The following is a 25844-nucleotide window of genomic DNA, read 5'->3' on the forward strand; positions in this document are numbered from 1 at the left end:
CAGGCACCAAGGGCAGGGTTGTAGCTGGGGTTGTTATCCTGGAAGCTGGCAGGAGGTGATCCCAAGGGTCTTGCCAGGAGCAGGGTGTGCACTGATCCCCCTTCCTTCTGCCACAGGAGTGTTAGAAAAGGGCATCAGTTGGACCCAGCATGGGCAGGCAGATTCCTTCCTTCAGTGAGAGCTGCTCTCCCGCTGGCAGGCTGCGCTGGTGCTGTCCCCTGTCCCAGGGGGCACAGCCATGCCAGCGCTTTGCAGCACCCAGCCTTGGCACCCTCCCCTCCACACAGGGACCTTCTCAGAGTGACTGGCAGTGACAACAGCTCTGCAGCACCCTGAGGGCTGGGATACCTGCAGGCCATGTTTCTGGAAGTCCTTGGAGGAGGAGAGTAGCTGGAGAAGTGGGATGTCCACCCTGCTGGGTGATGGAGCTGGGCTGAGCCATGCAGGCTGCGCTGGCCCAGAGCAGGAGATGGTCTGCAGAGCGGTGCAGAAAGCAAAACAAAACCCACACACCCACACATTCCCACAAGCACACAGGCAGTGAGCAGGCAGGAGGGGATCTGCCGGCAGCCAGAGTCGAGGCTCGAGTTAATTTGGTGGAAAATGAAAACCATTGCGGCGAGCGAGAAGGTTCCTGCCTTTTCTTTTTCCTTCCTCAAAGAAAACATTAGGTGGGATTTTTACCTTCCCCAGGTTTTGTTTCGTGCAGCAGTGTGGCTCTGAAGAGGAGCCTGGTGGTTAAAAGAGTTGCTGCCTGTTTTGTACTTTGCTGCCCGGCCTCCTCCCTGCTGGAAGGTCTCGTGGGCACGTGTGTCACCACGTCCTTGTCCACTTCTGCAGTGGGTCGAGGGAGGGAGGTGGCTCCTGTGACATTGCTCAGTGAGTGACAATGAACTTGGCTCTAAGCCTGCCCGTGGCTTTGCCTGAGAGCCTTGGCTGGGGTGTAAATTAATGCACGTTTATTTGCCTCCACATTGGGGAGCAGCTGTGCAGGCTGTGTTTTGGGCAGTGCTGGGGCACGAGGGCACAGTGAGGGGCTTGTGGCATCATTCACCTTCAGGAGATGGGATCTCTCCAGGGAACCCTGTGCTCAGATTCCGGGTGTGGGACTGACAGACTGGTTCTGGCTGAGGCTGGGGTGGTGCTGACCTGTCCTGCTCCCCCTGAGGGGCTTCCCCTCTCCACCAGAGCACCTTGGAACTGTGAAGTATTGTGAGATAAGATTTATGCTGGCTTTCGTCTTTCCATCATCTTTCTATCTTTCCTCACCTTTCCAGAGAATGAGGATAGTGAAGTCCAGGAGGACTGGATCCCTGGGATTCACTCTCCTTGCCTGGGTTTTGCAGCCCTTTGGGGTGCTCCTGTCAGGGGCTTGGCTGTGGCTGTGCTACCCCACTCCCTGTGGCTGGGAAGGTAGAGCTTTTCCAAATGCCTCTCTCCCCTTTTCCTGTGCCTATAATTAGCCCTGGCTCCCCGCCACCATATACTGTACGATCCTGGAAAGAGGTCATGGCTTTGCTGAAATTCTTGGGAACAGAGCTGCCTTTGCAGCTGGGAAAGCAGTGCAATTTCCAAGCAGATAAGAAATAGGGCAAATGCAACTCTGTTCCCTGCTGTAATTTATGGGCTCTGGGGATGGCATCCAACGGCCTCCTCCCTCCTCTGACTCTCCACGTGCTTGGGAGAGTCTGGGTGGGTGAAGAGGTTCCAGCTGGTTCCCAGCTCCAGTGTCCTGTCCAGTGGTGGTGGATGAGGAGGGTCCTGTCTTCTCCTGCACTGCTGGGTCTGGTTTTCCCCTTCTGCTGGATCCTGTGGAGGTCTTGCCCAGGACTGGAGAAGGAAACAAACACATTTTTGGGTGCGTGTGGTCCTTTTCAGTTCTAAAACTTCTCATTTTTGTGAACTTCCCCAGAATGAAACTTCCTTTGCAGCAGGAAAAGGATCATCTTCTTGACCTTAAAGGTCTTTTCCAACTGAAATGATTCTGTAATTCTGTGATTACACGATCTCTGGGCAGGTGAGGAGTAGGACTTGGCTTTTCTTCCAAGGAGGGCAAAGCCCACAGAAGCAGAAGGGTCTGCATTGGCTGGGGAGGGTTTTCCCACCTCCAAATCCTCCTGTGCAAACTGGTGAAAAACTCAAAGTGAAAAGAGAAAACTCCCCTCTTCAGAAAAGAGAGACAGAAACACAGCAAAATCCCCTGGTCAGAAGTTTCCTGATGTTTTGCTGTTGTTTCATTGCCCCTGTACAGTTGTTCTGAGAAAAAAACGGGATAAATCCACCCCAAAAGGGCAGGATTGGAGAGCAAGGACTTGAGTTTCCATCCCAGCTGGGACTCCACACGTGCTATATCCCCCTGGCAGCATCCTGCTGCTGAGCCGATCGTCCCTTTCCAAAGGAGAGATTAGCTAAAAAAATCAGGAGATTAAAAAGCAAAACACTTTCCATTTGTTGTAATTGGCTTCTGGGCCAGTGAGCTACTTCCCTTCCCTTCCCTTCCCTTCCCTTCCCTTCCCTTCCCTTCCCTTCCCTTCCCTTCCCTTCCCTTCCCTTCCCTTCCCTTCCCTTCCCTTCCCTTCCCTTCCCTTCCCTTCCCTTCCCTTCCCTTCCCTTCCCTTCCCTTCCCTTCCCTTCCCTTCCCTTCCCTTCCCTTCCCTTCCCTTCCCTTCCCTTCCCTTCCCTTCCCTTCCCTTCCCTTCCCTTCCCTTCCCTTCCCTTCCCTTCCCTTCCCTTCCCTTCCCTTCCCTTCCCTTCCCTTCCCTTCCCTTCCCTTCCCTTCCCTTCCCTTCCCTTCCCTTCCCTTCCCTTCCCTTCCCTTCCCTTCCCTTCCCTAACCTTCCCTAACCTTCCCTAACCTTCCCTAACCTTCCCTAACCTTCCCTAACCTAACCTTCCCTAACCTTCCCTAACCTTCCCTTCCCTAACCTTCCCTAACCTTCCCAAACCTTCCCTTCCCTTTGAATTTTCCAATTTTCCTTTAGCCCCTGAAGGGTTTTGAGGGTAAGAAGCACCAAGGGTGCTTAGGTCCGTGGTCCCCTTTGACAGCACCATGAGTTTTTCTGGTGATTCCAAGACTTGATTAACCCCCTTTTTTTTTTTTTTTTTTTTTTTTTTTTTTTTTTTTTTTTTTTTGCATTTGCTGTTACCAGTATGCTCAAACTGCTCAAACTGGGAGCAGGATTCAGGATTTGGGATTTGGAACTGTCAGAGGAAGGTGATGCTCGCACTGGCCATGGAGGTTTTGTTGCCCCACGGGGGGAGCACAGGACATTCTCCTATGGATCCATGCTGCTCAGTTGCCTGATTAACCAAATTAGGCAGAAATCTCATTTTTTCAGTGTAGGTGCCTGTGAACCCCCTTCTGCTCCCCCGTTGCAGTGGAGTACGTGGGGGGTGGTGTAGGAGTTGCTGACGACGGCACCGAATGTGTGTTTCTCTGCACCTCGCTGGGGAGAAATATTTTAATCTTTTTTGTTGTTGTTTTTTGGGGTTTTTTGTGGGTTTTCTTTTTTTTTTTAAATAGTGGATCTGAAGTTTGGGGAGTAAGCGCCTTCCCCACAGAGATTTGCCAAGGATGTGAAGGGAGCTGGGGCTTGAACTGGGAGATTTGGGAAACCCTGAGGATGATTTTGCCTCTGGCTTAGGGTTTTTCCCTTCTGGGTTTTCAGAGGCAGCTGGGTGGCAAAGCCTTGCTCCATCAGGATGTGACACCTGCTCTTCTGGATGCAGCCCTGCAAAGATCTGTGCTCAGCCATGGGACTGTGAGTGTGTGTGAGGGGTCAGGGTTGCACACTGCCTGGGGGTGAACACCCTTTCTGCTCCCCAAGGCTGAGCAGCCCTGGCTCTGGCTCAGATGGGGTCTGTGCCAGGTGATTTTCCAGCTGCTTGCAGGGCTTTCTCTGATGCTGCTGCTGCCCATGGCTGGCACTGCTGGCAGGGTGCAGGAGGGGCTGTTAAGGGGTGCTGGAGGCAGCAGCCCTGGCCATGGCTGGCTCCACTCTGGACACACCAGAGGGGCTGCAGCACAGCCCAGAATGAAGTGTGAGCCTGCCAGTGCTGGTGTTTGACAGCAGCCCCTCTCTTCCCCACAGGGAGCTCTCTTCAGTGGTTTGCAGGTTGCCCTTACAGACAGGTTACAAAAAGCTCTCAGCTTTCAGCAAGGCTGCAGGGCTGGGTTGGGATGGGGGACAGCAGCAAGGGGCAGGTGGAGGTTTTTCTGGTCCCCCTACCTCACATGTGCCCACCTCATCCTTCTGCCTTTGCAGTGCTGTTGGAAGGGGTTTGGGGGACTCATCTGGCAGCCCAGGCTGGGAAAGCCCTCTGCCAGCCCAGCATGTCAGCCAGTTGCAGCTGAGAGGTGTCTCAGGAGCTGCTACCACCTGTCAGAGCAGGGAGGTGGATGGGCTGGAAGTTTTGGACATGGGTGATCGTGTTTGTTTGGTTTCCATGGGGAGAGGCCAGGCCAAGTGACCGCTGGTACCCTGAGCCACCTGCCCAGGCTGTGGCAATGAAGAAGGTCCCCATGGTTGGTGGCTCCTGACTCAGGTGATGGCAGAGCGAGGCCGTGAGGGGCCTGGGCTTTGCTCTTAGTGGTGGTGATTGTCTCCCCCACCTGGCTCGGCCCACACTGCTCGGCCACACCTCACCCCGTGGCCCTGGAGTTTGGACCTGTCTGGCAGAGCCAGAGCTGGGGCTGGGGCTGAGCTGGCCTCGACACCGGCGAGGGTGGAGACACCCAGAGAGAGCCAGGTTCCCATGCTCTGGGAGGGAGAAGTGCTGGGTCTGCCTGAGGCAGCTCCCGTGGGGTCCTTGGAGACCTGCCCCGTGCAGGATCCTTCCCAAAGTGGGAGGTGAGAGGAGCTGGCACCTGCTTGCCAGGGCTCCGTGTGCTTTGCCCATGCTGGGCATGCACAGAGCAGCTCCTGGTGCCTTCCACGAGCTGCTCACGTGGATCCACATGAGTGCTGCAGACATGTGAGCCCTGCCTGTGATGAGGCCATTGGTGCTGATGTGTGCACGGGTGTGCTGGGCTGAGATTGTGGGTGGGGTCCCTTCCAGCGTCACCCACCTGCTCCTTGTGCCCATGGCGTCCCAGACCTGCTGCCCTCTGGGGACAGTGGCTCTCCATGTCTGTTGAGAGCCGCACTCTGTGTTGATTTTCCTCCAGCCCTGATTGTGTAACCGTGGGGGGCTGTGTTAGTCGGTGTTCACGGAGTGTCAGGGATGAATTGTAGGTGTGTGTCAGGCGTGTGCAGGTGGGATTTCCACTCCACGTGCCTTGGGTGGGGTTTGTGGGGATGAGAGACGTGGATGACTGCAGAGCAGTGGCAGAGGATCTGTTCTCCCCATGGGACAGGAGGGAGAGTATGGCCTGAGAGACGGGTGGGAGTTGGATCTGTGGCCTCTGGGGAGAGGCAGCAGCACACAGGAGAGATTGTTGGGGCATCAGGAAGGTTTGCAGGGAGTCTGGGTGGCAAAGCAGTTGATGGTGCCATCTCTGCTTTACCTCTGCCTTGGAGATGCCAGCAGGAGCTGGAACTGCAGATCTGGAGCAGCTTTCCCTGCTGCTGTGAACTCTCCTGCCTTCCTGGAGCAGCACTTTCACTGGTGCTCAGGAGAGTGCGGGGGGTGTGAGCAGGGTGGGGGCACCCACAGCCCCTCTCAGCACCTCTGGGATGGGTTAGGGTTGCACATGCACTGTCCCAGCTTGGATAAAACGAGTTCAGGAATGTGAGGAGGGGCTGCTCCAGCTGGATATGGCAGTGGCCTGTTGTACCCAAACATGGACATGGGCCCAGACCTGATACCCAGCACAGAGCCACTTGCTGTCCCCATCAGGGAAGGTGCCAGTGCTCTCAGCCCCCAGGGCTGGTGCCAGCAGGTGGCAATGTGGCCTGAAGTATTGTCACTGTCACCGGGGTGAGGGCAAGCCCTCACCCATAGAGTATGGGGCACCCACATCTTGGTGTCCCTGTGCTCTTATAGGAGCCCCCATGATGTCCCTGGGGGTTCTGGGGACAGTTTTGGGGTCTTCCTTGTGCTGCTGTGTCAGCAGGCTGGGACAAGGAGGTGAGTGTCTTGCTCAGGGGGAGGAAATTGGGGTTTGGGACATGCTTGTGTATCCAGCTCTGTGGTTCACATCCCCTCTCTGTGCTTCAGTTTCCCTGCATTAGGAGGTGCTGCTGGCGCTGGGACCACTCCATGCTGCCCAGTACTTGCCCAATGGACTGGGATTGCACTGTCCTGCAGCAGTGTCAGCCCCTGGACAGGCTCCTGGAGCAGGGACATGGCAGCTGGAGCCTGCCCAGCTGTGGGTACCTGCACGCCCAGGGTATTTCTGCTCCCCCCAGATGTGCCAGCTGCAGGGAGCTGAGTGGCCCAGCTGTGCAGAGAGGGCAGGAGCAAGAAGGGCACTGTGAGCCAGAGAAAACCCCTGTCTGCCTCTGGTGTCCTGCTCGCCCTGGTCCCCAGCAGCCTTTGGTCACTGGTGTGGTGGCGCGTGGCCCTGCCCCGGGAGCTGTGCCGGTCCCCAGCCCGCTGCACCTCCGGCCGCCCCCACGGCCACACAGCTGCAGGTTTCAGTTCTGCATCTCTGCTGCCCAAGGGGAACTCAGCCAGCCAGAGCGAAACTCGGTGGCTCCAACGGCTGCACTTGTGCCACCCCCCTGACGCCCCCTCATGTCCCCGTGGTCCTTGCAGGGCCAGCAGCCGCTGTTGCAACACTTGCAGTGACAGCTGTGCTGCTCTGACCTTCCCCTGCCCGCATCCAGGGCTGCATTTGCTGCTATGCTGGGACCCTGTTGGTGCCATGCAGGGTGACCTGGTGGAGCAGGTGTGGGAGCCCCGACAATTCCTACCCTGTCTTGATCTGGGGTGCCTTCATGCCATCCCTCCGTGGGGTTTGGAGGAGCTCAGTGGAGGTGGTCGTGCTCTGCATGTGCCCCTGGCACAGCTGGCTGGTGCCATCGTTCTTGGTCACTGCTCACCTCTGCAGTGTCCTGCTGGGCACCTCCGTGCCACTGGAGGTGGATTTCCTCCTCCTGTCCCCCTTTGCACAGCCCCTGGTGCTGTGCTGCTGGGACTCTGGCACCACTGGATGGTTGGGAGCTGGGGCTTCTCACTGTGCTTAACTGCCAGCCTGTCCTGCCTGGTGCTCCTGCTTGGAGTGAGATCTCTCCCAGTTTGTTCCTTCACACCTCTTGGTGTCAAGCCAGAGGAAAGGAAAACTGGAACTGGAAAAGGCTCAACAGGTCTAATTAAACCTTGGGGATATTCCCAGTGGCTGCTGCAAACTGAAGGCTGGGCTATGGCTGAGTGCTTTAGTTTCGTGGACTGGAGAAATGGAGAAAAATGGAGAAAGTCCCTTTTCATCTTGTTTCTTTTTCTTTCTTTTTTTTTTCATTTTGCCTGCTCTTTGCTGTTGTTGGGACTCCCTGAGACTGACATGGCACAGCTCTGGGAAATGGGGTCTGGGGTCTCCCTAGTTTGGGGTGGGAGTCCATGAGCACCTAGCACAGGAGCAGCGGGCTGGGTTGGGAGCCCGAGGTGGGGAAGTTCGGGTTTGGCATCCAAATGTTTGCAGCCCCGAGCCCGTTGCTAGAGGAAACATGAAAAAAGGGGAAGGAGAGATTGCGGTCGGGGCTCTTCCCCTCCGCAATCTGCGCCTCCCTCTTGGCCCCTCCAGCCCCAAGGCTGCTTCTTCTGCCCATCCATCTCCCCTGGGCTTCCCAGCTGTGTGCTGGGCAGTGGCCATGGTTATTTATTTGGGGGTATTTTATGGATGTATGATGTAGGCAGGGGTTGTATGTATTTGGGGTTTATATACATGGGAATAAATATGTATTTGGGGTTTATCTGTACATGTGGGAATATAGGTATATATATTTGGTGGGTTACATATATGAGAATATGTGTATTTGGAGAGGGCTATGTGTATGGGAATATATATCTTTTTTGGAGTTATATATGTGGGCATATGTATGTGTTTGAGGGTTTAAGCAAAGGCTGGCTGTGGCACAGGGGCTGCTGAGCATCAGCTGAGGAGATATCCAGGGAAATCACCAAAGCCATCCTGCACATCCTCCAGGATCCTTACAGGCAGGTTGGAGCTGCTCCCTGCTGCCTTTGCGTGGCAGATTGTGCCAGCCTAACTGCATCAGCTAAAAATGGGGATCCCAGGAGGTTCCTGTAGTTCTCCTGCCCTGAGGAATTTTGGTTTGTTACCTGGTGAAACCAAAGCTTTGGTTTTCAAATAGGAGCAGTGTTAGCACCTGCTCAGCATTTCTGCCCCAAAGCTGGGCATAAAGATTGTCTTGTCTTTACCCTTTCTTTTTTCACTCAGAAATGGGAATTCACTTGTCTTTGCCACCTCCTTCCCACCCCTATGTGGTTTTTTTTTCCCTCAGCTTATAAAATAACAGCATTTTGAAAACATGATACTTCCCCCCTTCCCTGGGCAGCATTTTTCTGTCTGTAACGAGAAGGCTTGGAAGGCACGAGTGTGGTGGGGTGAGCCTGGGAGTGGCCAGTGGCCTGACCCAGCCCCAGCCCCTCAGCAGGGCCTGCTCTCACTGTGTAGGTCGAATGGTCACCTTTTGAAATCCTCCAGAGGTTTTGGGAGCAGTGCCAGGATCCTCGCTTGGCGGGGCAAAGGACGAGCATGGACAGACGAGGGAGCTGGCAGTGCCAGTGAGGGGGGGCTTTGCTCCTTTGTACCAGCTCAAAATGTTGCAAAATGGAGACTTGGGGGTTCACTGGGGTTTGCTGGTGCTGGAAGTCCCACCAGGTCCAAAGGGCAGAGGATTCTGCAGCTTGGGCAGGGTGCGAAGCAGCCCTGGAGCTGCTGGGCTGGAAAGGGTCAGGGTCTCAGGACTGTCACCCCACGTGTGCTGTTCATTGCTGTCTTGGGTGACAATTGGCTGCAACCCTGCAATGTCGGAATTATCTGCAGGCTGAACACCCCAAAACCAATCCTGCTCCCCCTGGAGTTCCCCACCTTGACCCTGCAAGGGCAGCTCATCTGGCCAGATTGGATCAGCAAAGGCACTGCTGTTAGTTGTCACCATCTGGGGCCTGTGGCACGGCCAAGGGCTGGGCGGGGTCAGCCATTGTCCAAATCATTGTCCTGATGGCCTGGTGGGCTGTGGGAGCCAGGGATGTGGCTGCTGCCCACCACCAGCCGTGGGCAGTTCTGTCAGTGCAAGAGTCTGTGAGCGGTGACTGTGTGGCTGTGCTGGATGTCCCATGGCACCATGGGCACCCTGGACATTCCTGGTGTGTCTAGCAGCATCTCCCACTGAGAGAAAACAACTCTGTACAGACATCTGAAGTCTTGCCTGGCCACATGTCCCCCACTGCATCCTAGTGGGCTGTAGAGCTGACCCCAGTCCCCTCAAAGCAGAGCCAGCCTCGGCCACATCCTCCGCTCAGCCTGGCCTGTGGTCTCCAGTCCCCCGTGGCTCTGCCACCAGCCCTGCAGAGCTCTGCAGCTCTGAGACCAGAGAGAGCTGCTGGGACACCGAGAGGAGGTTCAGGAGCCTGTGGTCCCCGGTCCCCACGTGGCTCTGCCACCAGCCCTGCAGGGCTCTGCAGCGCTGAGACCAGAGAGAGCTGCTGGGACACCGAGAGGAGGTTCAGGAACCCTCTGAGAGACCCTTGGCATCAAACAGCACTTCCCTCGTCCTGGCTGGCAGCGTGGCCCTTGCAAGGTGGTGCTTCTTCTGTGGCTGTCCCTGTCCCCAGGTGGTCATTCTTCCTGCAGGACACTGTTTTATTCAGGAGAATGAAGGAGTGGTCCTGGGGGGTGACAGCTTGGTCTGGGCTTAATGGGTGTGAGTGTGGCAGTAGCTGGAGTCCCCCACCTTGTCCCTGCTGCTCCCCGTTGTGGAAGACGGACTTGTCTGTCTGTCCTGATGAGGGGATCCCTGTGCCTGCTCCATTTGCAGGACTCTAGCCCGAGTGCTGTGGGGTTTGAGGCCGGAGAGCCGCTCGCACCTCGGCTGCTCAGGGATGTCCCCTGCGCCTGGCTCCTCCAGCGGGAGGAAGGGGCAGCCCCGGCCGGAGCCGCTCCTCGCTCCAGCTTTGTTCGGGGGGAATTTTGTAATGGCAGGAAATGAGCTGGCTGTGGGAGGGGAGGCGGCCGGGGGAGGAAGGCTGGTTTTGTGGTTGGAGCGGAGGATGAGGACGCCGGAAAGCTGAGCACAATTCCTCGCTCTGCTGCAGGTGCTGGGGGTGAGGCTGCAGCTCGGGAGCTCGCGGTGCGTTTGGAGAGCGGGCGCTGGCCTCTGTGCCTCAGTTTCCCTTTTGTTCAGCACAGTTCTCCTCAAGGGAGTGTGCTGTGCTGGTGATGGGCTCTGCACAAGTGCCACATGGTTGTGAGCACCAGTAGATGACCAGCACAAGGCCAGCTGAAGCCACTGGGCTTTGCCCCGTGGGTCTCCTCCCATCTCCCAGTGGTGAGTGGGATGAGTTTGGGAGCTGCGTTTCCTTCTGGGCCACGGCAGATTCTCCGTGGGCCAAGCACATGTGCTGCATACATTCCCTGGGACAGTGTCTGAGCAAGCTGGTCAGTGCTTTTTCTTGTGGGTTGTGCATGAGAATCTTCCCAGAAAACACAAAGTTCATCTCAGCTTTGAGCAATTCTCTGCCTGGGCCACATCCCGGTTAATGTTAATTTTTGGTTTATGATTTGTTTCATTCCTGAACTCTTTTTAATTTCTTTCCCTCTGGTCTCACCAGGATGCTTTCCACATTGCATAGCCTGGGGCTCCTGGCTCCCTGGATCCCTGCAGGTGCCTGGCCAGGTCCCACCCAGCCTGCATGGCCCCTGCAGCGATGCTAAGGATCAGGGCAGTGCAGGAGGGGACTCTGCAGCCAGCTCTGCAGGGGATACTGGGCTCCCCTCTGTTCCCTCCATCTGGCTGTGCTTGGATGGGACATGTGGGGAGTCCTGTCCTTGCCTCTGTCCCCACCTCTGTCCCCTCAGACTGACGGCTGCTTGCTTTGTCTTTGCAGTTGGATTGAGGAGCGGTGGCTGCAGCTCATCCCTGCCAGGAGCAGAAGATGCAGGAGGCTGCGTAGCAGGTATGGGGGAAGTCCCAGACTCTGCGTTCCTGCCTTCCCTTTGGGTTTGCTTGGCCTTGTGTGTCTCCCCTGCTGCAGGCTGGGAGCTGCAGAGGGTGCCACAGAGGTTGCAGCTCAAGGGTCTCAGGCTCCCACAGTGGTGCCAAGCAGACCCTGCAGCCCTGCTCCAGTGAGGTCTGGTGCAGGAAGGGCACAGGGAACACCCTGCTGCACTGTGCACCCCTCACCTGCTCTGAACATGGGGTCCTGGTGTGTGGGGTGGGGCAGCAGAGCCCCCAGAGCAGGGCAGGGAGGTGGTGCCCAGCAGCGGGTGCCGCTGCTGTTCTCCAGTGCCCATCTTCCCCTTCACTTCCCCAGCTGGCACAGCTCTGATGGCTCCCAGCCACAGCCACAGCACTGATTTGGGGCTCTTTGGGTGTTTTGCAACACAGCCCCATGTATCAGTGCAAAAGAGGGTTTTCCTGCCCTGTTTTCTCCCGGTGCGGACAAGACTTGTGGCCAAACCTGCTGTTATGTTGTCCCTTGCTTTCCTCTGAAATAAGGTGCTACTGGGAGAGGGCCTCATGTCCAAGGTTTCTTCCTTTTCAACCTTCTTGGCCTGTTTATTGCTCTTACAGTAAATGTTTGTGTCTCCTGTGTCTGCAGTGAGGTTGTGGTACAGACACCACTGCGGGCTGCTTTATGAGGGCTCTATGGTTTCATGAAATGCATCTTCTGTACCTGAGAGTGAAATCAATAGAAGGAAAGATTTTTAAAAATAATATGCCCCCCGCTCCTGAACGGAGGGGGCTCTGTCACGACTGCTTAGTGAGCAGTTTTGTGGGCTTGTGATGACTTTTAGTGCTGGAGAGGGGGCAGGTAATTTATTTGGAGGCCTGGTGATGGGAGATGGGGGCAGCATCACTGTGTCCTCTGCAAGGTCAGCACCAAGGGCTTCATCTGCTAATAGTAACCAAGAGCAGCTCCCCAGGCTGGGTCAGGGGAGTGCAGCAGCAGGGCCCTGCTGTGTCTCAGTGGTGCTTGGTGTGTGCCAGCCTTGGGCCATGCTGTGCCCAGGGCACAGGAGGATTTGAGGGCTTGGCTGGGTCTGTCTGAGCTGAGTGCCCCGGGAGTGTTCTGGGGGCAGGTCTGGGACCAGCTCTGATCCACTCCTCTGGGCACAAATGAGTACTAGTACTACCTCAGGGGCATGTGTTTCAGTGTGGTGAGTGATTTCTTGGAGTGTAGGGGCAGTGGGTCTGTCTGCTGTGGGGTGTGCATGGAGGGCAGGACCCTCCTGGCTCCCAAACACCACAGTCCCCATGGACCGGGCACATTCCGTGCCCAGCCGGATGCGGGTGGGCGGTGGCAGGATCTCTGTCACTGCCTTCTCTCCCACATCACTGCCCAACTCTGCCAGCTCTGACCAGTGACAACAGCTCCTTGTTCTCTAGTTTCACACAAATTCTTGGGTTTTGGGTTGGCATTGTCCTCCCTCAAAGCCCTCGTACTGCCACTGGTGCCAGCACAGAGTTTCGAGCGAGGAGGAGCAGTTTAGTGATGGCTGCAACGGCAGAGCTGCTCGCTCCAAGGAGCAGCTCAGCAAGTGGTGCGCCCAGGGAGGAGGATTTGGAAAAGCATCTCTGGGGACTGCTTTAAGACTTGTCCCCTTCGCTGTGCGAGTGACAGGAGCTGAGCAATTAGAGGAGCAGTATCGACCCAGCCTCGGAAGCTGTGACGGCCAGCACCGGGCGGTTGAATCCCAGCGAAGCCACGTCCTCGCGTCCTGGGCGTGCAGCATCGCTGCCTGCCATCAATAGGCATTTTGTCTGAGGCCAGCCCCGTCTGAGGCCAACCAGGCAAACCTTCTTCTGTGGCAGAAGACTCTTCTAGGGCCTGTGACCTTAATTGAATTGACTCTTTCGTGTCCTGAAGACGGTGGCATGGTCTTGCTGCAGCCACGCTTGGTAGATCACGTGTCCAGCCCTGCATGCAGGGTTGTGCCACCCTGCTTCTCTCCCGGTGAGATTTTGCATCCTGAGGCTGATTTCCAGCTGCTTGGGAAGAGCGCTTGGGTCACCAGGTCTGTTCCTCTGCTGTCTGAGCCCTTGCCTGTGTTCTCTTGGAGGTTCATTGGCAACTGGAGTTCGCAACCTCCAGGCTCCCACTGTCCTCGAGGCGTGAGTGTGCCACCTCACCTGGCACCTGGCTCTTTGCAAGATCCTCCCCATCTCCAGGGAGAGCTTGTAAAAACCAGCCAGTGGGCACAATGAAACCAAATCCCCACTCTTGACCCTTTTGCATATGAAATAATGAATTTGGTAAATCAGTGGGTTCCTGCTGTGTTTGCCGCAGCTGAAACGTGGCCGAACTGTTGGAGGTCACCTTTCCAGTCCCCGTGGAGCCGGGTGGCCTTCTCTGGTCATGGCACTGCCCTGCGCTTTGGGTTCTGAGCTCATCCGCTATTTTGCCACTCGCGGGGGGGGGGGGGGGGGGGAAACGTGTCTTCAAAGCCCTTTTCCCTTGGGGAAAAGCCAGCTTGGTCAGAAACGTCCGCGCAGAAATGTCATCTGACCCAGCAGCTGGCTCACGCCTCCCTGGGGGTCCTGCCGCGTCCGCTCGCCACGGGCCGGCCCCGGCTTCGGGCTGCCGGAGGAAGCGAGCCCGGCCGCTGCTTTTGGCCAGCTCCGGCCGCTCCCTTCCCCCGCAGGGCTTCACCACCCCCTCCTGCCTCCGCATCTGCCTCTGCCCTTCAGCCGCCGCCGAGCGCGGCGCTCGGGGTGCCGGGGCTCGGGGCCGGCCGGTGGCCGCGGCAGCGCGCGGGGATGGCGGCTCCGGCCGGCGCTTCCTCCCGGCCGCCAGCGCGCAGCAGCCGTGGAGAAGGACGCAGCCACCCTGTCTCCTGTAAGTACCTCTCACTCTTTCCACTGGAGAGTTAAAATTAGCAACTTCTTTTTTTAAGGCAGGCGTCGCTTTAAACCTCGCCAGCCCAACTGGGTTTCCTTTTATTATCCCCCTCCCCCGGCTCTTTTTCTCTTGATTTTTTTAAAATTATTTTGTTGTTATTGTTCAACGCGTGCATGCACTTTTCTCCCTTTTTATTTCTTTATTTCTTTTTTTATTTTTTCCCCCCCTTCTTTTCGTTCCTTCCTATTTTAAACACGGGTGACGCTGCAGTGTCGGTGCGGAGTTTGGAGCCAAATAAACAGCTCGGCACTCCCCCACCCCGATCGCCTTACAGAGCCCGGGGCCGGAGCCCAGCGCCGAATTTAGACCCTTATCTATTGTCAGCCTCCACGGTCGGCGCTGCTCTGCCAGGGGGGTTGCCCCGGACCCCCTTGTTGCTCCTGACACAGATTGTCGCTGTGAGTTGTTGTTTTTCCCTCTCCTTTGTGTTCGTGGTAAAGCACAGAAGTGCCCTTAAATCAGGAATCAGGACCCGTTGCTTTTTTTTGTTTGTTTTGTTTTTTCCAGAGCTGGGTGGGTGGGGAGGGAGAGGGGGTTCTGAGTGATGTGGGGCTCCCATTCTGGAGAGAGGGGGAAACTGAGGCACAGAGGGGAGCGTGGCTCCCTGATGGGGACTGGGTGAGCTGGGATTTCCTCTTTTAGGAATCAAAACAAACATAGACCAGGAAGGAAGAGGCAGCAGGAACGGGCTCAGAGTCAGGATCAGTGCCTGTCCCGGGGGATAAATCCCTTTGGGAAGCCTGTGCCCGCCGTGCCCTGTGGCAGGGCCGGTTCGGGGCCCGCCGGTGCCGGTGCCGAGGTCGGAGCTCCGCCGGGACGGGACGGGACGGGACGGGGCCAGCAGCTGGAAGTGGACGTCCCAGCCCGGATCTGCGAAAGCAAACAGGAAGGCGAATGGGGAGCAGCCGCTGTGTTTACTCAGAGGTTATTTATTGTGGTTCCTCAGAGGTTGGTCCTGGGGACTTTAACACCTTCCTGCTTGCTGCTGGGTCCTTTCGGCCAGGGCCGGGTGCCCGGCAGGAGCTCGCGGGCACATCCGAGGTGAGCCAGGTACCAGGCACTGCTGGCAGGCCAGGTGTCACACTGGGGCTCTCTGCCCAGCTCCTTCTCCTCCCCTGACTGTTTCCTGAATGTTTGTTTTGCTCTAGAGCCCAGCCTGGCTGGGGTAGATGTGGTGGGGCTGGGACCAGGGCTGAGCTTGGCTCATCCTAGAAGAATCTTTTTCTGTTTGATTTTTTTCAGGGGTTTTTATGCCGTTGCTGCTTTGGGGTAACAGTTAATAATGGTGATAATGGTCATTTCCATGTCTGTGAAAATGAAGGTGCAGAGCCTGTAGGAAGGGGATCTTTCAGAAGTGTTTTTAGTGTGTTCTTCCCAGGAGGGAGGAAGGGAGTGAGGGAGGGAGAAGTGTTTCCTTCCTAGGTGTGTGCTGCTCTAGCTCTGATGCTCATGGATCGGGCTGGAGGATAAACTTTGGGTGTGCTTTGGGTAAGACCCTGCTCTTTCCCATTGCTGGGTGGATGAGGTGGGTTCTCCCCTGTGCTTGGCTTGGAGGGATGTGTCACAGGGTGCTCTCCTTTGTTTGGGAACCAGTACAGGGTCCCAGGGTTTCTGCTTTTGGAACTGAGTGGCTGCTCTCAGTCCTGCCCTAGGCAACAACAGCTGCAGAGCCCTTTCCTCCTCCTCCTCCTGTTTTGGGCAAACAACCCATTTGGGCAACTCTTCATTGATACATTTTACATCCCCATCCTTCAGCAAAAATCGTGATCGAAATATTTTCATTTCTTTCTACAAGCTCATGCCTTACCTTTTCTCATCCCACCTTTGCATGGGGTGTATTGACTAAAAACCTGTGGTATTTGATTTTCTTTCCCAATATTTTCCCTTTTCCAAGAGGAATTGTGACTGGTGTTTATCCATGACATTCCTGCACTCACAATGGCTCTTACCTGCCCTCAGGGTCCATGTCCTGTGTGCTGCAGGAGCATCCCAGTGGCTTTTCTGACTTCCCTCTGGCAATGTGGCTGGGAGCCATGACAAGCCCTTGGCTTTGCCAGTGATTCTCCAGCACAGATTTTGGAGTGTGCCACACCAGGATGTGACAGTGCTTCTGGAAAGTACCAAATGTTGGCATTTCCCATTGCTCTCCTGAGTGTCACCTCCGTGCTTTGCTGGGATGTCCTTGTGGGCAATGTCCACATCCCCAGGGCTGCCCAAAATCATCATCCCTCTGGCACGTGGCTTTTGATGCAGCCACAGAGAAGGGCTCCTCAGCTGGTTGGGGATCTTCCCCCACCACCTCCATCCCCCTTGCTGAAACACAGAATTTGGCCTTAAAAAATCCCCTTTTGAGCCAGGATGCTGTTCCTGGAGGATGTGTGCCAGGGTGGGCTCTGGATGAATCTGTCTCAGTGGGAACCATCATCCAGGCCTGGGAGGGGCTGCTGTGGGGTCAGCAGACCTCGTGGCCTCACTGCTGTGGCCCAGGCAGTGCCGGGGAGCAGGAGGACAGGATTTGTGTGCCTGGGACAAGAATGTGTGTCCTGTGAGTGAGCAGCAACAGCTGAGAGCCAGCTGTCCTGCTGGATTTGAGCTGCCTGATGAGCTGGGGCCGGATTCTCACCCCTCTGGCTCGTTGGCATGTGGGTACAGGCTGTGGCTGAGCTGGGGTCAGGTCCCAGCTGGTGGCAGAGCCTCTGTGGCACAGGGGGCATCCCCTGGTACCAGCAGCCATGAGTCATGCTGGGGATGAGGGACCTTGAGTTTGTGTCTCTGCAGCAGCTCTGGGCACCCTGGGATGCTCCAGTGGTGCCCTGCTTGGGCTCTGGATAGCAGAGTCTGCTGGTGGCTGATTTATTTATCTGCTGGGTTGCAGACACTGTGTTTTCAAGGCAGCACAGGGGAAGAGGAAGTTAAACCCATCTTTGCCATGTGGCATCTTGTCCCAGTTCCTCCTCTTTGCTCAGAGGGAGCTGGGTTGGGGCTCAGCGGCAGCCAGACCGTGATCTGTGCCTCCTGGTGTGCTTTGGTGGCTCCTCCTCAGCTGTACATCCTGGGGCCAAGGGACAGGTTCCCATGCCCAGGGCCTTCATCTCTGTTTTTGGTGCTTTTACAGTCCCAGTGCTAGGTTTGGGCTTTATTTCCTTTATTAAATGAAATAACAGTGTCTGGTGGTGAGCTTCCAGCTGGAGTGTGGCACGAGCCCGTGGCTATGGACCAAAGTTTTGGGGAATGTGCAAAGATGGATGGGCATGTCACCTCTGAGAAAGGCAGATGGCCAGGATGACAATCTTTGTGGCTTTGTTTCCAGGCTGGAAGTGCCACAGGCAGGTTGGAGCTGGGATGGTGGAGTGTGAGCACTGGGATGGAGGCAGGAGTGTGGCAGGAGTGTGGTGTCACCCTCACAGTAATTAGCATTGCCATATCAGTGACACATTAAGATATTTTTCTTCTTATCCTTCATCTGCTCAAGTGCAGCTGGTGACCACCATCACCTTCCCAGCAATGGGGGGCTCCTGACCTCACCAACTCCTTTGCACCCCAGATGAGTGCTGGACCCTGCAGCCCCTGGGGAACCTGGTGCTTCCTCCCCAGGAGCTCAAGACATGCAAACCCTGGTGGAGAGTGCATGGGACAATGCAGGAGCAGCATCTGCTCTGCATTGCCCGGCCCAAGTGATGGTTGCCTTGGGCATGGATGCAGTCAGCAGTCAGTTTATGCAAATGAAATCAAATCAGCAGCCCCGTGACTCTTGGCACCACGGCTGCTACTCACCAGTGCTTGGGGGTACAAAACCAACAAAGAAATGGTTGTGGGAGGTGGCTTTGAAAGATCTTGGTGGCCCTTGGGAAGGAGCTGAGCCTTTGGGAGTGGTGCTGCTGAGGTCATGCTCTGGGAGGGAGGATTGTGCTCCAGGGCTGAGTTCTGGGGTGGCACTGGGGACCTCCAGCCTCTAGGCAGCCCTGGCTCCCAGGCTGAGCCCACCCTGGGCTTTGGAGGGTCTGCAAAGCTGCTCTGGGGTGCTGTGGGTGGGGATGAGGCACAGAGTTGCTGAACCTGTGTCTGGGCTGAGGATGGAGATGAGCTGGAGATGAGGCTGGGAGAGCTGGAGCTGTTGGGGAGGCTCCAGGGAGACCTTGGAGCCCCTTCTAGCACCTAAAGGGGCTTCAAGAGAGCTGGAGAGGGGCTTTGCACCTAGATGGGGAGGGTTGAGGGCCTGGAATGACAGGACAAGGGGAATGGCTTCCCACTGCCAGCAGGCAGGGTTAGATGGGATATTGAGAGGAAATTCTTCCCTGACAGGGTGCCCAGAGAAGTTGTGGCTGCCCCATCCCTGGAAGCGTCCAAGGCCAGGTTGGATGGGGCTTGGAGCAACCTGGGATAGAGGATGGGATGAGTTTTAAGTTTCCTTCCAACCCAAACCATTCTAGGATTTCATGATTTGTGCCACAGTGCCCTTGGGCAAGGAGCAGTAGGATGTGCCAGGCTGGTGCTGAGCACATTTCCCCAGTCCCCATCCCACTGACACAGGAGGGAAGAGCAGAGTTTCCCTGGGACAGTTTCACTCTCAGCTGTGTCCTGTGGGGCTGTTGTGGGTTTCCATTGCTCTCTGGATGGCCTGGAGCAGCAGTTGGGGCTGATGGAATTTCCCCTGGGTAAAACCCACCAGGAGGACAGACAGTTGTCCCCTGTGCTACTGGAGGAAATCCCTTCATGGAGAGCCCCCAAATTCCCAGCAGGGAGGGATTTCCTTTGCCTGATGCTGCTGAGCTGCCCCTGGGAGCCCCATTGGGTCCCAGAGCTGAGATCCTGCTTTGTGCTGGAGCTGAAGGCAGTGATTGTCCCCCTTGGGCGTGCTGTGTGACAAATTATCAATGTCCTTGGTGACCATGGTGGTGATGGTGACCCAGGGCTGCACCTTCAGGATGGGGTGCCAAGGAGGGTGGAGGCAATGTTGGGGTGCTGCTGGGGTTAATTGAGAGAGAAAAGCCCTCAAAGTGAAGCTTTGCAGCTTCTCCTGGGCTCAGATCCCCCCACCCCAGAGCAGGAGGCAGCTCCAGGGGGAGCAGAACTGGATGGCCCCAAAACCCACAGCCATGTCCACCCCCTCCGTGGCTCCCCTTTCCTCCCTGTGGCCTCAGCAGCAGTGAAAGTGCCCAGTGTGGGGCTGGTTTGGGGTGGAGAGCTGCTCCTGCTCCCCACCAGCGCGGGCTGGGCTGTGACAGCCTCCTGATTTACCGAGTGCAGGATCCGACCCCGAATTCAGCTCCCTCTCCTTCTCGCTCTTTTTTTTTAATGAGTCAACCTCTCATCTGTCATATTAAACCTCCTCATTACCAGGTATCTAAATTTTGCTCTGACAATAGTGACAGGGGAAGCTGAGATCTCATTGCCACGGCGCGGGGCTCCGGGGAGCTGGCAGGTGGTTATTTCATGCCCTGCAGGGAGCCGTGGGGGTGGGCACCAGAGCTGGATAATGGGCTCTTGCTTGCCATCACTTAGAAAACCCTACTTAGTGCACAGGGAAAAATTACCCCCAGTCTCTGCCTCTGGAGCTGGTGAGAGATAGAGAACATGGGGGAAGGGGAGCAGCTTTGGGGGTCTGGCTGCTGCTCCCTGGGTGTGAAGGTGGATTGGGATGAGAGTGGTTGGGGATGGAGGGTGGCTGGGGGTGAGGATGGATGGGGATGGTGCAGGGCTGCCCTGTGCCTGCAGTTGGTACACTGGGGAAGGGGAAGCTCTGTGCATGCTGAGGAGCCCCTGGGGCAGGCAGGGTTCCCAGCCTAGATGTGCACACCTGAGGAAGCTGCTGAGCCACCTGGGACACCACAGTCAGGCTCAGGGTGGTGGATGGCCTCTGCTGCAAGGATGCCACCACCAAGGTCACTGCTCAAGGTCATGAGGCTTAATCTGGCAGCTGCATCAGCCTTTGGGTGCCGTTCTCAGGGTGCTCTGAAGGTCACTTTAGCAGGGGACTGTCCAAGCCCTCCCGTTTAACACCAAGCCCTGCAGTGACTTGTCCCTGCCAGTCCCTCCCTGTAGCATCTCCAGGAGAGAGGACCAGCTGCCTCTGTGGGAAGCCACGTGGTGTGAGGGGCTGCAAGTCCCTGCCTGTCCTGGTCCCACAGGCTTTTCCTTCCTGAAACTGGATCTCTGCCTTGGGTGAGGGTTCCCTGGTTGGCTTTTGGACAGCACCAAGCAGGGCTGTGGCTTTGCCAGTGGAGCTCCTGCCCAGCCTCTTTCTCCTGAGTCCCCTCCAGCCTCTGCTGTCTTTGGCCATGCTGGCAGTGCAGAGAAGGTCGCTGGCTGTCACCCTGCCTGTGCAGAACCCATCCCCAGCCTGGGATGTGCTGGATGTTCTGAGGATGTGCTGGCATCCCTGGCTGCCTGTGGTGTGGGCTGAAACTGTGATCTGGCGTGTAGGGCACCAGGGTTGCTGCTTTGGGTGCTGCCTCCAGTTCTTGTGCTGATGTTGGGACTGTCATCCTTGTGCTGATGTTGTCTGACCCCACACTGGCACACACAATGCGGGGGAAGAGAAGATCAACCCCAGTTTAATAATTTCCCCTAAATCCTTTCTTTCACCCACCCTTGCTCAGCAAACACCAGTCCTCCAGTGTCAGGGCTGTGCTTTGCCTCAGCCTCTGCTGGGCTTGGCACGATGTGAGGTTTTGTTACAGCTCAGCAGAGCTGGTTGCACGGTTGGCATCTGCTTTTCTTCAGAGAGTGCCTGAATCTGGGTCAGGAATATATGTGTGTCTTTCAAATTCCTTGGGGGCCTGGCTGAATCCAGCCTCACTGCTGCTCCCCTGAGCTACCTGCAGCTGGCAGGACTGATTCCCTCCTGCAGGCAGGAGGAACTGGGGGCTGGTTTGGCTGCCCATCCCAGGGAAATCTGAGCCCTGCCATGGGTGCCAGGTGTGCAGGAGGGATGGCAGCTCAGCACTGGGCTGGCACCTGCCTGGCCAGGGGGATTTGGCCCCGGACAGGGTCAGGCAGCTGCATTTCTGAGCAGGAGGTTTGCTCTGGAGCCATGTTTCGGGCGCCTTCCTCTCCCCTCCCCCTGCCTGCATCTGGAGGTTCGACACAGGAACCCAGATAGCATCATCCTGAAACCAGAATAGAAGCTTTGGAGGAGACTCGAGCATGTTTGTGCGGTTTTTATCTCGGTTTGGAGATAAAGAGGTGCTAAACAATGCAAAGCTGGCGAGTTGGAGTCCCTCATGGTGCGTGCAGTGGGGCTGGGGACTCGCTGGCACCTGCCCCTGCTGCCCTTCCAGGGACAGCCCTGGGTGCTGCATCCCTCCTGGTGCCACATTCCCCTGGCACAGCAGAGCAGGGCTGGCAGCCAGCACCGTGCCCCTGGCTTTGCCAGAGAGGAAGAGCAACGTTAACACGAGCACTGGCTGTGTGTTTTAGGGAAGGGGCTTTGCAAAGGAGAAGGAAGTCAGTCCTGCTGATCCAGAAACCACACAGAAGGAAACTAAAAGTCCTCGGTGTCAGCATGGAGGATATGTTAAAAAAACAACAATTAGCTCACAAGAGGCAGCAAGAAAGGAAACAGGAAGGCAAGAACTGCAGTTAAACAGGCGGGTTCAAGAGGTGACTTGAGCTAAATCCATGTCCTTAAGGGATGGGATCCAGCCCTGGCCATGGGTGGGGGCTTTGCTCTTTGTCACTGCAGGACTTGGTGTCCTCAAGGTGAGGCTCAGAGACCTCAGCTGCAGTTGCTCTTTATTTGCAGTTGCTTTTGTGGCTGTTTGCAGCAGGTGGAGGGTCTCATCTGGGCTGGGGGCTGCTGGGGCAGTGGGGCCACCTCACCTCTCCATGCAGCTGCTTCTGGAGGTACAAGCTGCAGCTTTGTGGCAGTGCATGCTGCTCTTGCCACCTCCAAAGCATCACTGCCACCTCAGGAGCATCACTGCTCCCTCCCTGCCTTGGCCTGTTCCCCCACCCAGCAGGGGCAGTCAGGGGCTCAGTGTGGTGGGTGTAATCCACTTCCCACTGCAGGCCAGCTCAGGGGCTGGTTTGCATCCCTCACCTGGGCTCTCCTTGGGAGCAGACAGACAGGATGAGTTGGTGTGCACAGGTGTGCACAGGACATGGCCCAGCTGTCAGTGCTGGCAGCCTGAAGAGCCACTGCTGTGCCCAGCTGATCCCACGGCATGGGCAGCATGTGGGGGGCCAGGGTTGTGCCCCTCTGGTGAGGATGTCTCTGGTGAGACACCCCTGCAGTGCTGCCTCCAGCTCTGGGGTTCCCAGAGGATCAAGAATACAGATCTCCTGGAGTGAGTCCAGAGGAGACCATGGAGATGCTCTGAGGGCAGGATCCCCTCTGCTCTGGAGCCAGGCTGGGGGAGCTGGGGCTGTTCTGCTTGTAGGGGAGTCTGGGGACGCCTTGGAGCTCCTGCCAGTGTGTAAAGGGGCTCCAAGAGAGCTGGAGAGGGACCTGGGACAAGGACCTGGAGTGATGGAGCAAGGCTTCCCACTGCCAGAGGACAGGGTTATGTGGGGTCCTGGCAAGAAATTTGTCCCTGTGAGCGGGTGACAGAGAGGAGGGATGAGGTGAGCTTTAAGAATCTGACCATTCTACAGTTCTGTAACACCTTGTACCCCACCTGCCCCACTGTTGAGTGCTGAAGCTCCCTTGCAATGACCTTTTTCCCACAGAGAAGCTGCAAGGCTGGGACATTTTATTGCTGTCATTTTTGTATGTGGATAAACCTGACACCCCCCAAAATGTGTCCTTGGCGGGGGGATTGTGGCAGAGAGGACCCTCCCTTTACTCCCAGCCAGGCCTTTGATTTGATGGAGCCTGTTGAGGAAAACCACATCTTGGGGATGTGCACATTCTGCAGATCTTGGGTAAAAGAAGGGCTGGTCCCTCAGCAAGAGCATTGGGTGCCTGGGGGAGCAGCTGCTGGCTTGGGCTGTGACCTGCCATTGTCACCTGCATTTCTGCCTTCAAACTGGGACTTGCTGTGCCTCCATAAGATGAGCTGTGTCTTCACAGGGCAGCATTTTTCTTCTTTTCCCAACCTTCAAACGTCCTTTGAAGCTCCTTTTGCTGGTTTCCTTGCAGCCAAGGATGTCCCCGTTGCACTGGACCTGTTTTGGGGATGGAGATCAGGAAAACATCCCTTGAACAGGTGCCAGCCCATCCCAGTTTTGCCCTCACTCATGTCTCTGGCTCTGCTGTGTGTTCCTGCGCAGGCACGGGTGGATTGAGGAGCACGGTGCCACATGCTGGGAAAAGCAAAGAGCTCCAAAGGAAAATCCACTTTTGGAAAGGATGCGTTTATTTGCCTTTATTTATCTTCCTAAAGCTTTCAGATTAATCTTTTTGATCTTCCCTCTGCAGCTGCATGGCCAAGGTTTGGTTTCTTTCAGCTGACATTGTGCTGAGAGCACACAGCACTGCAAGGGGGGTGTTAAGGAAGGGCAGCAGAATTCCTTTGCTCTGGAGAGGGGCGGTGTGTCGAGCTAACTTTAGCAAGGAGCAACTAAAAAGGGATGCAATAAAAGTATATTAAAAATAGCAAATGGCTGTAGAAAGTGGATGTGAGACTCTCAGTGTCCCTGCTTGTGCCCAGAGAAACGTGGGGCTGGAAAAGTGACAAGTTATGGAGCAGTGCAGAGCCCCCCGCTGCTTGTGGAAGGCAAAGGTGAAACCACTTAGAAGTAGGTGAGGCAGATCAGAAGTTGGTACAGTAGATAAAAAAAATCCAGAAATAAAGACTTGAAAGAGATATCAGCTCCTCTGTGTCCTCAGCTCTCGGAGCTGGGGATTCAGCCCCCCAGATTCCTTGTTCTGTAAAAACATCTCCCAGCTGAGATTCCTCTGCGCTTTTTCTTTCTTCCCCCATTTGCAAAATGCTAACTCTGCTCTCTCGCCTGTCTCTCCAATTTGGAGCAATTTACTGGGAGCCGGGGATGAATTACTCAGCACAGAGTTAACCAGCACCTGCTCGGAGTTAATTGGCATGTGTGCTAATTGCCGTGATAGTCACACTTGTGCGAGCGGAGCGGGGAGGGGGGAGCGGGCGCTGGCGGCTCCTCCAGCCCAGAGCTTCTCCTGCTGCATTCCCTGATCCTGGCTGAGATCCCTGCCACTGGAACGGGGTCAGGGTGGCTTTTTTCCAGCGGATTTGCAGGTCCCTTTCCATGCCCTTGGAGCCTCCTTTTCGGGGTGTGGTAGCTGGGATGCTCGGTGGTTTCCTTGGAGAACGAGGCTCAGGAGGAAGGAAGAAGCTGCTGAGTGAGAAGGAGGAGATGATGATTTCACGAGTGGGGTTACTGTGGATAAAATCACTTGAGACCCCAAAAGTGAGATGTTGTTTAGGAGCTCAGCTCCTTGTAGCAGTCCTGTGCTCTGGGTGCTTGGCTGTGCAGGGTTCAGGTGCTTCAATTCCACCTGATCACGGAGGAGGGTCCTGGCTGATCTTGGTGCCTCAGGCTGGACAGTGAGGGAGCCAAAGCAATCTGATGGTGAAGGAGAGGGAGCCCCGGGGCAGAGGGGGTCCTCCTGGGCTGGGTTTGAGCCACAGCAGGAGGGACAGGAGAGATGAGGGCAGCTCTCCAGGTTTCTTGGTCTTCCAGCTGCTGTTCAGAAACTCCAGCCAGTGGTTGGGCTTTCTGAAAGAGCCACCTGGGCAGGAAACGTGAAAATACCTGGGTTTAAAAATATGGTGGGAGAAAAAAACCCAACCTGAAAACAAATAAACTCACCCCAAAACCCCAATTCCATGAAGAGAAAAGGGAGGGGTTTGAAATCCCCTCTGTCAGGTGCATTAGGAGGGCAGCAAACAGGCTGTGCTCTCCTCCATCCCTCCTCCTCACCCCATCCGAGGGCTGCCCTCCCCGTGGGGTGTTTTCCTTCTCATGCAGGGTGCAGGGGTCAAGAGCATCACATGGCAGCTCCCTTTCTCCCCGTGATGATGAGCAAAAACCTGTTAAGTCACCTTTTCCCTGTGGAAAACTTTATCCAGCAGCATGAGCAAACCCTGAGGCTGGGCCCACAGTCCCCATCCAGCCAAGGTGCTGAGGATGCAGAGTCAGGATTCAGAGCAGCAGGAGGAACCTGGTTTGGTGGTTGAAAAAGGGGATTTGGTTTGAAACACTTGGGGTGTCTTTGTGGCCTGGGGAGAGGAATGTGGTTTGAATCCCACTGCTCCCATGCAAGAAGCACCAGCTGGTGTGGAGCTGAGGGCAGGGATGAGCAGCCCTGGGGTTTTTTCCTCATCCCATCTCTTTGAGCACTGTGCAGCTTTTGGCTGCCATAGCATCCTGTGAACAAGTCCCACAATGAAATTGTGTTAAAATATGTTTCCTTTCACTCCGTTTAAATTTACTGCCCGTTGTTCTGCAGTGTTTATTGTTGCTTCTGGAGAGTTCCTCTCTGGTTTGGACAGTAAATCCGCTGTCTTTCAGAGGGTTTCTCTGTCCAAGAGCTGCAGCACACGGAAAGAATTAGCATCTTGCCCTGTGTCTGGTTGAGGAGCTGTTGCTACTTTGTGCTGCTGCTGGTGGTTTTGAAGATGCTGAAGGTGAATATTTTTCAGCCAGTTTAGAGAAGTGGCAACTCTTAAGGGAAAAGCAGCAAAGCAAACCCGACAGAAAGTTCCTCCTCTTCCAAAATTTCTTTGTGTGTGCAAAATCCTCGCCTTGGTTCTGACCTTTGGGCTGTGGGGTCTCTCCTGGATGGGCTCACAGTGAGGGAAGTACCAAGAGGACACTTCAGGGGGATGAAATAAAAATTCTCATTTTCCTTTCGGCTCTCCCTGAGTCACTGACCTTCCAGGGATGCTCACATGGTG

The 25844-nt window shown here is 55.9% G+C and overlaps 1 protein-coding gene across 7 annotated transcripts in view; it reads left to right on the forward strand.

Moving 5' to 3' along the window:
- Positions 1 to 25844, forward strand: part of MEF2D (myocyte enhancer factor 2D) — a 76093-nt gene that overhangs the window by 13962 nt on the left and 36287 nt on the right. For 3 of the 7 annotated variants that reach the window (XM_059871252.1, XM_059871259.1, XM_059871253.1), the window contains exon 2: positions 11014 to 11082. The exons of 1 other annotated variant lie outside the window; for it this stretch is intronic. The gene's annotated coding sequence lies outside the window, so the exon portion shown is untranslated. Of the gene's footprint in view, positions 1 to 11013; positions 11083 to 13817; positions 13966 to 14276; positions 14427 to 14918; positions 15070 to 25844 lie in introns of those variants that run through there. 3 more of the 7 variants (XM_059871255.1, XM_059871256.1, XM_059871257.1) reach the window with 3 other exon arrangements.

This window comes from Haemorhous mexicanus, chromosome 31 (genome assembly GCF_027477595.1).
Source record: "Haemorhous mexicanus isolate bHaeMex1 chromosome 31, bHaeMex1.pri, whole genome shotgun sequence".
Classification (NCBI taxonomy): domain Eukaryota; kingdom Metazoa; phylum Chordata; class Aves; order Passeriformes; family Fringillidae; genus Haemorhous; species Haemorhous mexicanus.